The following is a 12702-nucleotide window of genomic DNA, read 5'->3' as shown; positions in this document are numbered from 1 at the left end:
CACATTGTGCAACAAAAACAAACAAAAAAGAAACAAATGTAATACATCACAATAGTAATGCACATTTCCAACATAAAAAAATCAAAGATGCGCGTAACAGCATTGGTAATGCGAAGATGGCATCAAGCAACCATACAAAGACACTATTCAAGTATACACGGTGATTACAAGAAAAAAAAAAAAACATTATTCGCTCTTAGTCTACAACGACGGTACGCGTGCGACAACCGAACAGAAAAGCGCTCAAGCGGCAGCTGGCCGTCGAAGTCACGATTTTGTTAATGGCTTCCAGAAAATAGGCAATCGCTTTGGAAGGTATGCAGCTTAGTAAAATTGCGGGCAGATAAGGCGGAATCGCTTTTTGTAATGAGGCGTAATGAGGCATAATGGTGCTGGATGCTTCTTGTCGCATGATAATAAGCCGGAAGATTTCAGCGATTTCTTCAGCTCTCAACTCATTTACCGCGACAGCAATACCGTCTCACAGTAAAGACAAGCATCTAATTTTTTTTTTGCACGAATAAAACAAAACCCCACAACTTGAGTGGGACCGCAAAATGAACACAGGACACGCGTTGAGGTCTGTTTCTAGGGGTGTGCGAATATTTGAAACTTTTGCATAACGAATCGAGCAGTGTCCATTCGATTCGGCCTTCGATTCGAATAGACACTATTAGTAAATGCGAATATTTTTCCAATACTTTTGGAATATTTCTAAACGTTACCCGCACCCAAATGAACCTAAAATTGGAGCAAAAGTGCTGCAAAGTTTGGCCGCCGCGGGCCCAATGTATACAGAAAACTTGAGAGCTTGCGTAGTAGAGCAGGCTACGTCGCTTACGTAGCCTTATTTCACGGGCTGTACAGCGATCATGCGCACTCTCTGACTAACCCCTTGTATGCGATTCTAATGCTCCATTTATGCTTTTAATACGCAACTCTTTATAGCGTACTATGTAATGACAGAAACTTGGTAACGTTAGGAATACTGGAATGTGAACATCGTTTAATATTTATTGCGATAACGCTATTCATTTTTAGAAAAGCATTCAATTTTCGATTCGACTCGAATCGCTTCGGGCACTATTCAATTCGTTTTCGATTCGGTCTCAAAAATTACTATTCGCACACTCCTATCTGTTTTGCTATCGCGTCCAAGGTGTGAGTCCTTTGTTAATTTATGCAAGAATTAACCAACTAGCCCAGCAACACGTTCTATTAAGCATTTCAATTGTTCTTGTTGTTGTTGTCCTGAATAATTCCGGCGCATATCCACAGTGGGGTATTGGTCATGAACCAGGTGGATAAGACAAGTGGACAAGAACAGGGAAAATGAAAGAAATGAAATGAAAATGATGGGTAGGGGGAAATATAAAGAAGGCCAATAACACCAAACACAGAATTAAAAATTTAGGAATCAATTTAGCAGGGCAATTGATTGGATTCAGTAAGAAAGAGAGCGAAATGTTTCATTATACGAAATGCAAGGAGGTCGGCCTGAGGTACATTCCTCTAGCCAGATACTCTGCGCTGAGGGAAGGGGAAGAGGGAAAGAAAGAGGGAAAGAAAGAGGAGCATGATGGGTGACGATGACGAGAGAAGGAGGATGTAAAACATATAACAAGCAGTTAGGTCTACTCAAAGCCTACAGTGCAGACCCGTACTTTTTAAAAAGTCAAGGAAAGCCTCGAGGGCTTAAAAACTAGATTTAAGGTCTCGTCAAGGTCCTAAAATAACGTTCTCCGACAACGGTGGGCTGTCAAGGCGCGCAAGATGATTGGTCAACTTATGCCGCTTTTCCATGTACTCAGGGCAGTCAAAACATGCCCTATAGTCTAATGCGCATGGCACAGCTCACAGTCTGGAGACTCGGTACGTCGCATTAGGTGCAGGTACCCGCGCTAAACGCCACCCCCAGCCTAAGTCTGTGCAGAAGAATGACACAGCTGCGCGAAATTTTGGGTGGTAACCTAATGGTGCGTTCAGCTGAGCCACTCTGGCACCGTGGCAGTGCAGCGGAAATTACGCCAAACACCGCCGGAGTTTCACGTTTCGCTCCTGCCAGACGAACGTGCGAGCCACCAAACGGGAGTTTACGACTGTAGCGCCCACTGCGAGATACATGCCGAATGCGAAGGTAAGCAGACGACGCTCTATTAGACAGACCACTTATCCCTTGGCCTCGCCGCGAATTGCAGACGTGAACAAGGTGAAGCATTTTATTGATGAAAGATGCTTGAAATATGAAGTGACGAATGACTCTTGCCATTCAAATGATTTCGGGGGTACTGGGACGAGCCTGCAAACTGCGCTGGCAGCCCCTTGCATGTACTCCGACTTAGTTTTAAGTGTTTTCGGAACTGAAAAGAAACAATGGAAACGAAAGTTACAGCATCAAACGTAGAAACTGATGATGCAGCTTCATGTACCTCATTATCGTATGACGCCGCTACATCGGTGATGAAATTGTTCGCCTTCGACGGCTGCTCTCGTCAGAGCTCCTGATTAGCAGCGCAGATCAATTCTGCGCTGCTAATCAGAGAATTCCTAATTTTTCTATAAATTACTATCGATGCCTCAGGAGAGAAGGCTGTTGCTGTGGTAAAGGTTTCATGATTTAAGACTCTATGACTCGTTTCGAATGTCCCACCTGGAATGTTCAAATATACTCTGAGGCCAAACATATACTACAAGTCATGTCACTAGCGACAGCGACAACGCGTGGCGTTGTCGCTGAGCCATCGCCGTTGGCATTGACGTTGTCGATGCTTACGACGTTGTTTTCCACCAACGAACAACCTTATGGCACATACCCTTAACATGGTTATGCACCATGTTGGAGGCTTACCATCATCACTGTCGTATACACCTCCTTTGTGGCGCTGACGCTGTTCTCACGAGCATGACAACGAAGGTTCACATGCAAACACACCGCCATCCTGTCGGTAACCATTTCTATAACATACACATAACGTAATCCTCGTCAACTACACTATCGCTCGTTCTGGCCTCCGAAATACATGCACAGATGCCGCTGCTCTCAGAGTCTGTGTGGAGTGCAAGACCTTGCTCTATATAGTTGCCCAGCACTGTTAACTGTTGCGCAATAGCTTAGTGATTAGCGCACTCAACTCCCAAATGCACATTGCTTCACTGGCATGCGTTCAAATCCCACTGGAAAGTGGTTGTGGATAACCTTTATTCTTCCTAAGGTTGTTTCTATGGCGATGCTGGGTATGGCAAGCTAACCTGAAGACGAAATTGATAACCGCTGTGTGTCCCCGATGACAACAGTCGTCGACAGCGTTACAGATGGACGGACATGACAAACCCAGTTTCGAGCTCTTAACTGCTGTCGCAGTAAAATAAACACTCTGCTCTGCTGTAACGAAGACTGGCATGCAGTATACCATACATAGTTTTGAGTGCTTGTAATGCACTTTGTTACTTGCCTTGTCCACTAAGAATTGGTGTAGAGCACTCAGAAAATTTCAAACGTTATAAGGAAGGTGTTCAACGCCAGTAGAGAAATAATATCATTGCTCCAAAAATAAAAGACACAACATACAACATTATGTCTACAAGATATCTTTGCAGCAATACTGAATACTGGACGTGTTGGTATTAATCCGCGTTTATGAAGAAAACAGCGAGAAAAACGCGGGGACGTAGAAAAGAAGTGGACAACACAGGGCTTGTCTTGACTGCTTCATTGTTGTACGTTCCCATGTTTGTTGGACTTTTTTGTTCGTAAGCAAGAGTAAAATTAAATTATACGGTTTTACGTGCCAAAACCATGATCTAATTATGAGGCACGCCGTAGCGGGGGACTCCGGAAATTTGGACCACCTGGGTTCTTTAACGTGCACCTAAACATAAGTACACGGGTGTTTGCGCATTTCGCCCCCATCGAAATGCAGCCGCCATTACCGGGATTCGATCCCGCGACCTCGGGCTCAGCAGCCCAAGTAAGCAAAAGTATCTTTGCATACACAGATTTATCTATAAATTCCATCGTGCACAGTGTTTACACTGTCCTGCTCACGAGAGCGTTTAGGTGTTTTGCCGAAACAGCGTATACCGCTAATCCATATGAGTTCTTGTTTATATATTATGGGAACTCTGCTGTACCTGCTCCAGCTAATGTAAAACATTATGCCTTCGAATGAGAAATTCGGTGGGAAGGGCTTAAAAAGAGCTGACCAGATTTACAACGGTTACTCTCCGCCTTAAACAGTTCCTTCCTTTCAGTGGGTGGCACATTTGCCATGATCTCGCCTGCTCACGACTGGCTGAAGAAAGCTTCAAAAGTAGTGTATTAGAGACATCGTTTTCGTTTACAAGCGCTGATTTTTTAACACAATATAAAGCGCACAGAACAATCGCTACACACAAGTCACTGTTTTTATTCAGAGCCATCAGATCGTTTCCATATTCCCATGGTTTCACCCCGCGAAGCCTAAACACTGTCCCAACCCTATCAATGTAAATTATAAAGCTTGATCACCCCAATTTCTGATAATGAAGAGTACAGTCGTACCAAAAATAAAAGCACGATACTTATGTTATTTCAATGAAAATTATTTTGAAAGTAATTACTTAATTTCTTGACTACCCACAATTGAAACTTTGCTCGAGCGCATCAATAAGATTAACATGGACTTAACGTTAAAGGAACTCTGAAGGAAAATATTAAGTCGAATACGATTGAAAGATTAAGCTTCGGTAACAACGTGTTCGTCATTCAGAGCGAGAAGATAGCTTTTTTAAGAAACAAACATGGTGAAAATATAAAATCTGATTAGCGCCGTCTGTTGTGGACGTGGTACATCTCATGTGACGTCAGCACTTGCTGATTGACTGAGTGCTCTAAAGAAGCGTCTCGTGGAAATGACGTCAACATGTACGTAAAGACCGTCCGTTGTACCTGTCTTCTTTTTGTCCTCGTGTCTTGCGCTGCTTTTTTCTTTTTTCAAGTATATTGCCCCAACTCGCCCGCATCAAGCTCCTGCTGGTTCAAATTTAGGAGCATCATGAAGACAAAGGGATATATCGGCACAGAGATAACAATGACAGTTCATATTTAAAACAGCGCCAAAAAACACGGACAAGAGAGAACACAGGACGAGCGCTGACTGCCAACACCTTTATTGAAGCCTGCGCAAATATATACAATTCGAAAACTTCTGGACGAATAGCGTGTTCTTTCGTATCCCTTTATATTTCCTGTTTATAAATCATAACTTTGAGTTATTAAATTCAGGTATCAAAAAGGATACGTTGAGCTCTGTGGTGTCAATAAAATAAGCCGAAGCTTTGCATCGTGCCATTTTGTTATTCCGTTACATGGAATTCAATGTGTGTATAAAATTACTGTAACGTTCTTCCCACGTTCAGCTTTCCTTTTTCAGCTGTCTTTCTATTCCAGATTAAATATATTTTTTAGCAGCATACGTAATAAGGGGATTGAATACCAACTTCTTTTTATCGTAAAAATGACCAGTTAGCACAATTATACAGTCCATGCGTGCAGTATTTCTCAAAAGCTTGACCAATGCTTGTCAACAAAAGTCTTATGTCCTTTACCTTGAAATGTCCTGAATTGTATTACGGCAAACCTTTTACCGCTCCACGCTCTGTATTCCCAACACGTCTGTTCTATCTAATGTTTACTGCATGCAGGCATTCATTACGCAGTCGGTGCGCGCTCGTAGCGGAGTAATGTTTTCTTGGCGCTTATCGTGTTTATGTTTTCTCCATTTTTTGCTTTACCTGAAAAAACAGAAAAGTAAAGCGGAACCGCCTCTAGGAGCTGTTCTTGAACCCGAAAGAACATTGGCGTCTGCTTTCTTGGGAAAGACACACGCGACGTAATATGCTACGCCCCACTTAATATATATATATATATATATATATATATATATATATATATATATATATATATAGGTAATACCCAACGTATCATAAATGGTGCGCTGAGTTTGATACCGCGAGATTATGATATCCATGGTAAACTTAACGCTTAACTTATAGTAGCGTTCTTGGTATGCTGGAGCGAGTTTCCAGTGGTGCGGTCAGTTCAGCAAACCGATTACTAATTCAATTTTAACTCACACATTTCATTGTTCTTTTACAAATGCAGTCTCAATGGTAAGAAATAAAGACAAACAAATGGTTCTAACGTTTGTCGGTGTGGACCTGTGTTTAGGGTTTACAAAGTTAAAGATAGACGAATTCAGGAAAATAAACCAGTACAGAAAATCTTATTTCCTACTGGGAACTTGCGAATGAGGTAGGGGGAAACATAACTGCAAGAAATAAGCAGACGGCAAGGACAAGTTACATGCATAACGCACAGCCATTGTCACAGCTATCAGACAACAAAATAACCACCTGTACTGTAGTTTTTTTAAGCGAGGCAGTGCGTTTTTCACTCCCGTGCCACTGTGTCAAAAGGTAAGGTCGACATTTCAAGATGGTCGGTTTCGAAAGTGGTTGGCTATTGCGTACCGAATTCCGCAAGAACTTCGCGCAATGCAGGGATAATTAGGAACTGATGTCGGCCAAATGTGACAGCGCAGAATTAGTGAAGGCGGTCAGAAAATGACAGTTCTTACGTACGAAACATTTTGTGAATTCAGCTGATAATTCTCACGCAGTATCGAGAAAGTAGATCGTACGCTTAAACGCTCACTAAGAGAGGGTGCTGCGCAGTAGTAATAAGAAATATAGCATCAACAATGACGGCCAATCCTATGAGAAGTATATATCTCCAACATGCGCGAATTTTTTAGCAAATTTAACCCTTTCTTTTCCTATCAGCATGGTCGTGCTTTGCAACTTGCACGCAACGGGCGGAAGCAGCAAAGCGTGACGGGATTGAATTCGACTTATCCGTCGGTAGGAAAACAGCAGACACGCATGCATGTATTCTTGGTTTTCGTCATTCAGTGTATTGCAGACCTCACGCATGATGCGAAAGGCCAGTTGGGTAGATGTAAACAAGGCGGTCGTTCCTTGATTACCTCAAGTAAGCGAAAAAAATATGGATAGCTCAAGCTCTCTCTCTGAGCTTCACTTAGTAGCTCTACAGTTCTTTCACTGCTAAGGCATCCCCCTTCATAACTTGCTCGAAACCCGCTACTATAATCTACAACGGACACCAACAGCATACAGAGACATAACACTGTGTTTTACTATTTTCCTTGTCTTTCTTTAACGACTACGGTAAGGCCTTTCTTTTTTTTATTAAATGTAGTAAGAAGAGATTCGCGCCTCGTAGGGGCACCAGCTATACTCTCTTGCACCCTGGTGCATTAAAAAGATGGACCCTCCCATGATAACAAAGCTGCAGCAGCGCAAAAGCACTCAAAAAACGAGTTCGGGCGAGTTGTTCACAAGTCGTCACACAAGAAAAATTGGCTTACAATCAAAGTTCATAGTCTAGAACCCAAGTGTAATGCTGCCTCCGTTAATATAAAAAGAGAAGCTTTTGCGACAACACGTACACGACGAAGTAACGTTGACCTTAGCACTCTTTCTTTTTTTTTTTTTTTTCATTACACTGAATAAGAGATGTTGGCGCTGGGAAATGGAACTGGGTACTCCTTGCCTCTTGAACACACTATTAAAGATATTGCAGTTAATGCGCTCCGTAGGCCTGCTCATATTTTTTTGCAAGAATACCTGTGCAAAAAAAAAAAAAAAGAGAGAACAAAAAACGCAGTGCAAGAGGAATCCTCGCAACTATTTCGCGTATTCCCCGAGTGAAATAATTTTCCCTTGCTGAATGGTGGAGGAAACACGCTGAACAGGGTAATTCGAGAACTTTCCAAAATGCAGCTAGCTATAGATGAGCCGCCACTTACACACGCTGAACGAGTTGGCAGCCCTCTAATGGCTTCAAGAGTGCCGCATCAGTTAGCAAAACCTTCTCACCCGCTCTCTTTCTTTCTCACTTCCACTGCGCCGATGCCGGAGGAATAATGAGCAGGCTACTCTGAAAAAAAGAAAAAGATAAAAGAAAGAGAGAGAAAGTCGAGGAGCTGCTGCCGTTCGCTATTCCAGAGATAATCGAAGGCGGGTGCGCTTGTGCAACAAGCGAGGAGGCGCCACGAAGAATCGCATGCGAATGTGTCGGCATCAAGGTCGCGATGCTATAGCGCTGCTTGTTTCCCGATCACGAGCGTTTATTTTGATATTGGGGGGAAGAGGAATGTGACGCGTAATTGACTAACGCTAGGTGGCGCTGAATTGGAGAAATCGCGAGACCCCCCCCCCCCCCCTCAACGTTCGCAGGAAGAAGTAGGTACATTGCTTTAATACAAGCGTCGTTTGAGAAGAAGGTGGCTACTTAGAAGGCTCGAGAAAGCGGGACTATTCGGGGCCTCGTACAGAAGTGTGAATATATAAAATGCTTGCGAATTGACACTTGGGCTATACCTTCGAGAACGACGAGGAGTCTACGAGCAATTAACGACCGCCGGTAGGTTGAGTTTGGTTTGCTCGCCCAAAGCCTAGCTATTGTTGTTGATGGAAAGTTTTTTGCAGTGAGAAGCGCAAAGCGCGGTTGTAATTAGCAAACCTGTTTCATGATTTGTGTGTTTGTTTGATTTTCCTGGATGACTCGATGCACGCGATACCTTGAGTTAACAAGAACAACAACGTAAGTGTCACGGATAACGTAAGTTCTGTAATGTAGAACGTATTTTGCAAAACAGTTCGCTATTCAAACCGAATAGTAAAGGCCTGGGACGAACCCTTCTATCCTATAACTTTCGTGGTTGTTGTTGTTGTATGGTAGTAGCGGTGCTAGATGTGGTAGTAGTAGTAGTAGTAGTAGTAGTAGTAGTAGTAGTAGTAGTAGTAGTAGTAGTAGTAGTAGTAGTAGTAGTAGTAGTAGTAGTAGTAGTAGTAGTAGTAGTAGTAGTAGTAGTAGTAGTAGTAGTAGTAGTAGTAGTAGTAGTAGTAGTAGTAGTAGTAGTAGTAGTAGTAGTAGTAGTAGTAGAAGTTGTAGTTGTAGTTGTATTAGTAGTAGTAGTAGTTCTAGCGGCCATCGTCATCATCATTGGTCACCTTTTATTTATGGCGCGCTCAGGTGCATGAACATGCGCATGTGTCTCGTTCCTCGTGCCGCGTGCTGCGAGGTCAGAAAAAGAGAAGAAAAAAATATAGTCTCTTCTGCTCCTGCCATCGGCCTGACCGGTTCCTTGTTCTTTCGCTCGCCGACTCACGCATATTGTTATAGTGGACCTCGGTACCTATAACGTGGTGACCGGGACGTGATCGCAAGGCGAGCACCACAGCATGGAAGGGACCACGAACCGGCGATCGGCACAGAGGGCATCACCACGGTGCAGATTCACCTGCCATCGTTTTTGCCACAGAATCCTGCAGCCTGGTTTACACACGTCGAGGCCATCCTGGATAATGCCCTTCGGCACATTACTTCGCAACGAGCGAAGTTCTACCACGCTGTCACCGGGCTCTCAATGGAGGTGGTTGCGGAGTTCTAGGACGTTGTGGACGCGCCCCACGATACCACCCCCTAGGACCACTTTGATACGACGGTGCTGCACCGCACGTCTGTGTCTGTGCGCAGGCGTCTTCAGCAGCTTCTCAATGAAGAGGAGCTCGGCGACTGTCGGAACTTCTACGTCGCATGCGGCGGCTTCTCATTGACAGTAGGCTGGACGCAAACAGCCCGCTGCTGCGAGAACTGTTCCTTCAGCGCCTGCCGCAGAATGTGGTTATTGTATTGGCTACCGCACCAGACGACCTGTACCTCGACAAGCTGGCGGAGCTGGCCGATCGCGTAATTGACTATTCAGCAAGAGGTACTGTGGCGACGGCATCTACCGTTCCGCTGTCGAAACTCGAAGAACCGGTCAGGCCGATGGCAGGAGCAAAAGAGACTATATTTTTTTTCTTCTCTTTTTTTGACTTCGCAGCACGCAGCGCGAGGACCGAGGCACATGCGCCTGTCCATGCACCTGAGCGCGCCATAAATAAAAGGCGGCCAATGATGATGACAATGGGCCGCTAGATTAGTAATAGTAGCAGTATAGTATCAGTCATTTTGGCGCATTAACTCATATAGCCGAAAGATGAAATCAACCTGGTGTCATTTCCCCCAAGTTTTTAAAAAAGAGAAAATGTCCTTTAGAAACTTGACTGCCGCCTACCCAAAATCGCGAGCTGCCGTGATGGAAAACCCATAGTGAGACGGTAACTCTGGATAAGAGTGTCGTGGGGATCACAGAGCTTACATTAAGTGGTGAAGTTCTTGCTATTTGTTTGTTTGCTTTCTTTTCTTTTCTCTTTCTTTTGCGTTTCAATAGCGTCGCTACTGCAGGCGCCCCGTGGCCGCAGGATTGCGACGGTCGCACCACAAAGACCTGTCGACGCCGTCGAAGGTATTTTTTCTTTTAACCACGAGTCATGAAGGTCTGCCGCATGTGAAGGATCTCGACAGCGTGGTTGAATACACACGGTTAGCAGGAGTAAATGTACTAAAAAAGACGCAGTTTCGCTCGAAAGGCAAAGCATCAATTGCGATAGCAAATTAGTAGAGAGCTATTCGGAGTAGGGATAGTAGTTTTATCGGCTGCATAAACTTGGACACATCCGCTTACTAAAGCGTGGTGTCAGCGCGCACAAGCAAACATGAATAGATCACACTGAATGACCGCAGACAAGGACTGTCAAAACGCTGGCAGCAATCGCAGCCGCCGCAGCGGGCAAGGTTCGTGCGGTCTATCGCTTCAAAGGAAACTGAGCCGCGGATGCATAGCGCATACAAAGGTCAGAGTCGTGTGGAGATAAGAGACCGTGCGGGCGACGGCCACAGCCGGGCAAAGTACGAACGGAGTTGTTGGCAGAGTAGAAGCTGCGCCCCCCCCCCCCCCCCCGCCCCCTCCCTCCCGCGACTGCCTTACCGCTGTGTTGCTTTCGCGTGGGAGATAGAGTGGCAAGTTCCCCTTACGCCCGATTGCAAGATACGCCTTTGGTGCCGGAGCACAGCGTCGCCCCGCCTCCCTCCCTCTCCTACCCCCACGGTCTTTCGCGCGACGGTCGCGTTTGCTTTCGGCCATGCGTTCGCTCTCCGTGATAGCGCGCGTGTCCCCCCCCCCCGCGCGCTTTCGCTCGCGCATACGGCGCGCGGCGACGATTTTATCGCCCTTGGAATCTATACGGAACCTCACGGACGACGGCGACGGCGACTACGCGACGGCAGAAATCCGGTTTACGTGTCCATATAATTGCTATAGCAATAAAAGTAACCGGTCGTCTATTTGATCGGTCATTGTCGTTAAAGAAGCAGCGCTTCAAGACACATGGAAGGGCACATAAACAAACAGGCGCCGAATTCACAAGGCGTGTCGTTCGTAAGCGCTCTTCGCCATTGGACGGCAACCTCCGCTAATAGTGTGTCGAGCATCGGGATTGCCTAGAATTAGCTCCTACGAACAATTCTAGTGTAAAGACTTTTTGTGAATATGGACGCGAAAGTACAACGGCGCATGAATAGCTTTGCAACACTGAGTAAACACACCTAATATCCACCCGACTGTAGAGCGAAGCTATAAAATAAACCCATGCGTGTTTCTCAGATTACGGGTTATCAGATTACGGATCACGCTTGACAACAAGATTTATTTATTTATTTATTTATTTATTTATTTATTTATTTATTTATTTATTTATTTATTTATTTATTTATTTAGTTAGTTAGGTAGTTACCCTCAGGGCCTTTCGGCATTAGAGAGGGGAGTGGGTTACCCATGAAGTAGTGAGGATATATATTACCGCATACTAAATATTTTCTTATTACACAATGTTAGCTGAAAATTTTATGAATACAGTAATGTACAACATGGTATAATATAAGTAACATGAAAACAATCAACATTAGTTCGTACAAATGCTTGCTATTATACAGCATTAGCAAGTGCTTTTTGAAAATTTGCGTTGTCATTAAGGGAAACAATATCGGAAGGAAGTTCATTGCATTCATTCGACGTACATGGCAAAAGTGAGGGTAAAAAAACGGGTCGCGTTACATGTAAAAGCTCTAACTTTATGCAGATGGTCAGTATGGTGAGATAAGTAATACGGTCGTGACTTGAATTTCGGATGAAGAGTAGGGTGGTGAGTAAGCTTATGAAAAAAAAAATGAAAGGGGAGAAATCCTTCGACGTGCTGCCAGTGGCTGAAAACCCAGCTTTGATTTCATTGATTGATTTCATTTCACAACCGCTTGCACCACGGTTGTAGTTCCAAAGAATAAAGCTAGTTGCGTTGTTTTGGATTAGTTCAAGGGACTGTATTAGGTTTTCATGAAAGCAGTCCCATACAGCTGCAGCATATTCTAATTTCGGCCGTAACTGGCTTTTTATTAAGTACTATCTTTAAGGGAGGTGGACCCCAAGATAGTTACGATGGAAGTATCCCAGCAAGCTCTTCGCTTTGTTAACTATATATTCAGCAAGATGATTCCACGTAAATTTCTATGTTATATACATGCCTGAGTACTTATATGAACTTGCCGTTTCTAAAGCAAGGTATTCAGGTATTACACAGGTAGGTTGTTGTTAAATCTGGATACTCTTACAAATTTACACTTGTTAATGTTAAGTTCCATTCGCCACAATCTGCACCACTTGCTGACGTTAATAAGGCCAGCCTGAAGCAGGGTGATGT

This window comes from Dermacentor silvarum, chromosome 4 (assembly GCF_013339745.2).
Source record: "Dermacentor silvarum isolate Dsil-2018 chromosome 4, BIME_Dsil_1.4, whole genome shotgun sequence".
Classification (NCBI taxonomy): domain Eukaryota; kingdom Metazoa; phylum Arthropoda; class Arachnida; order Ixodida; family Ixodidae; genus Dermacentor; species Dermacentor silvarum.
This window is presented reverse-complemented; position numbering follows the sequence as displayed.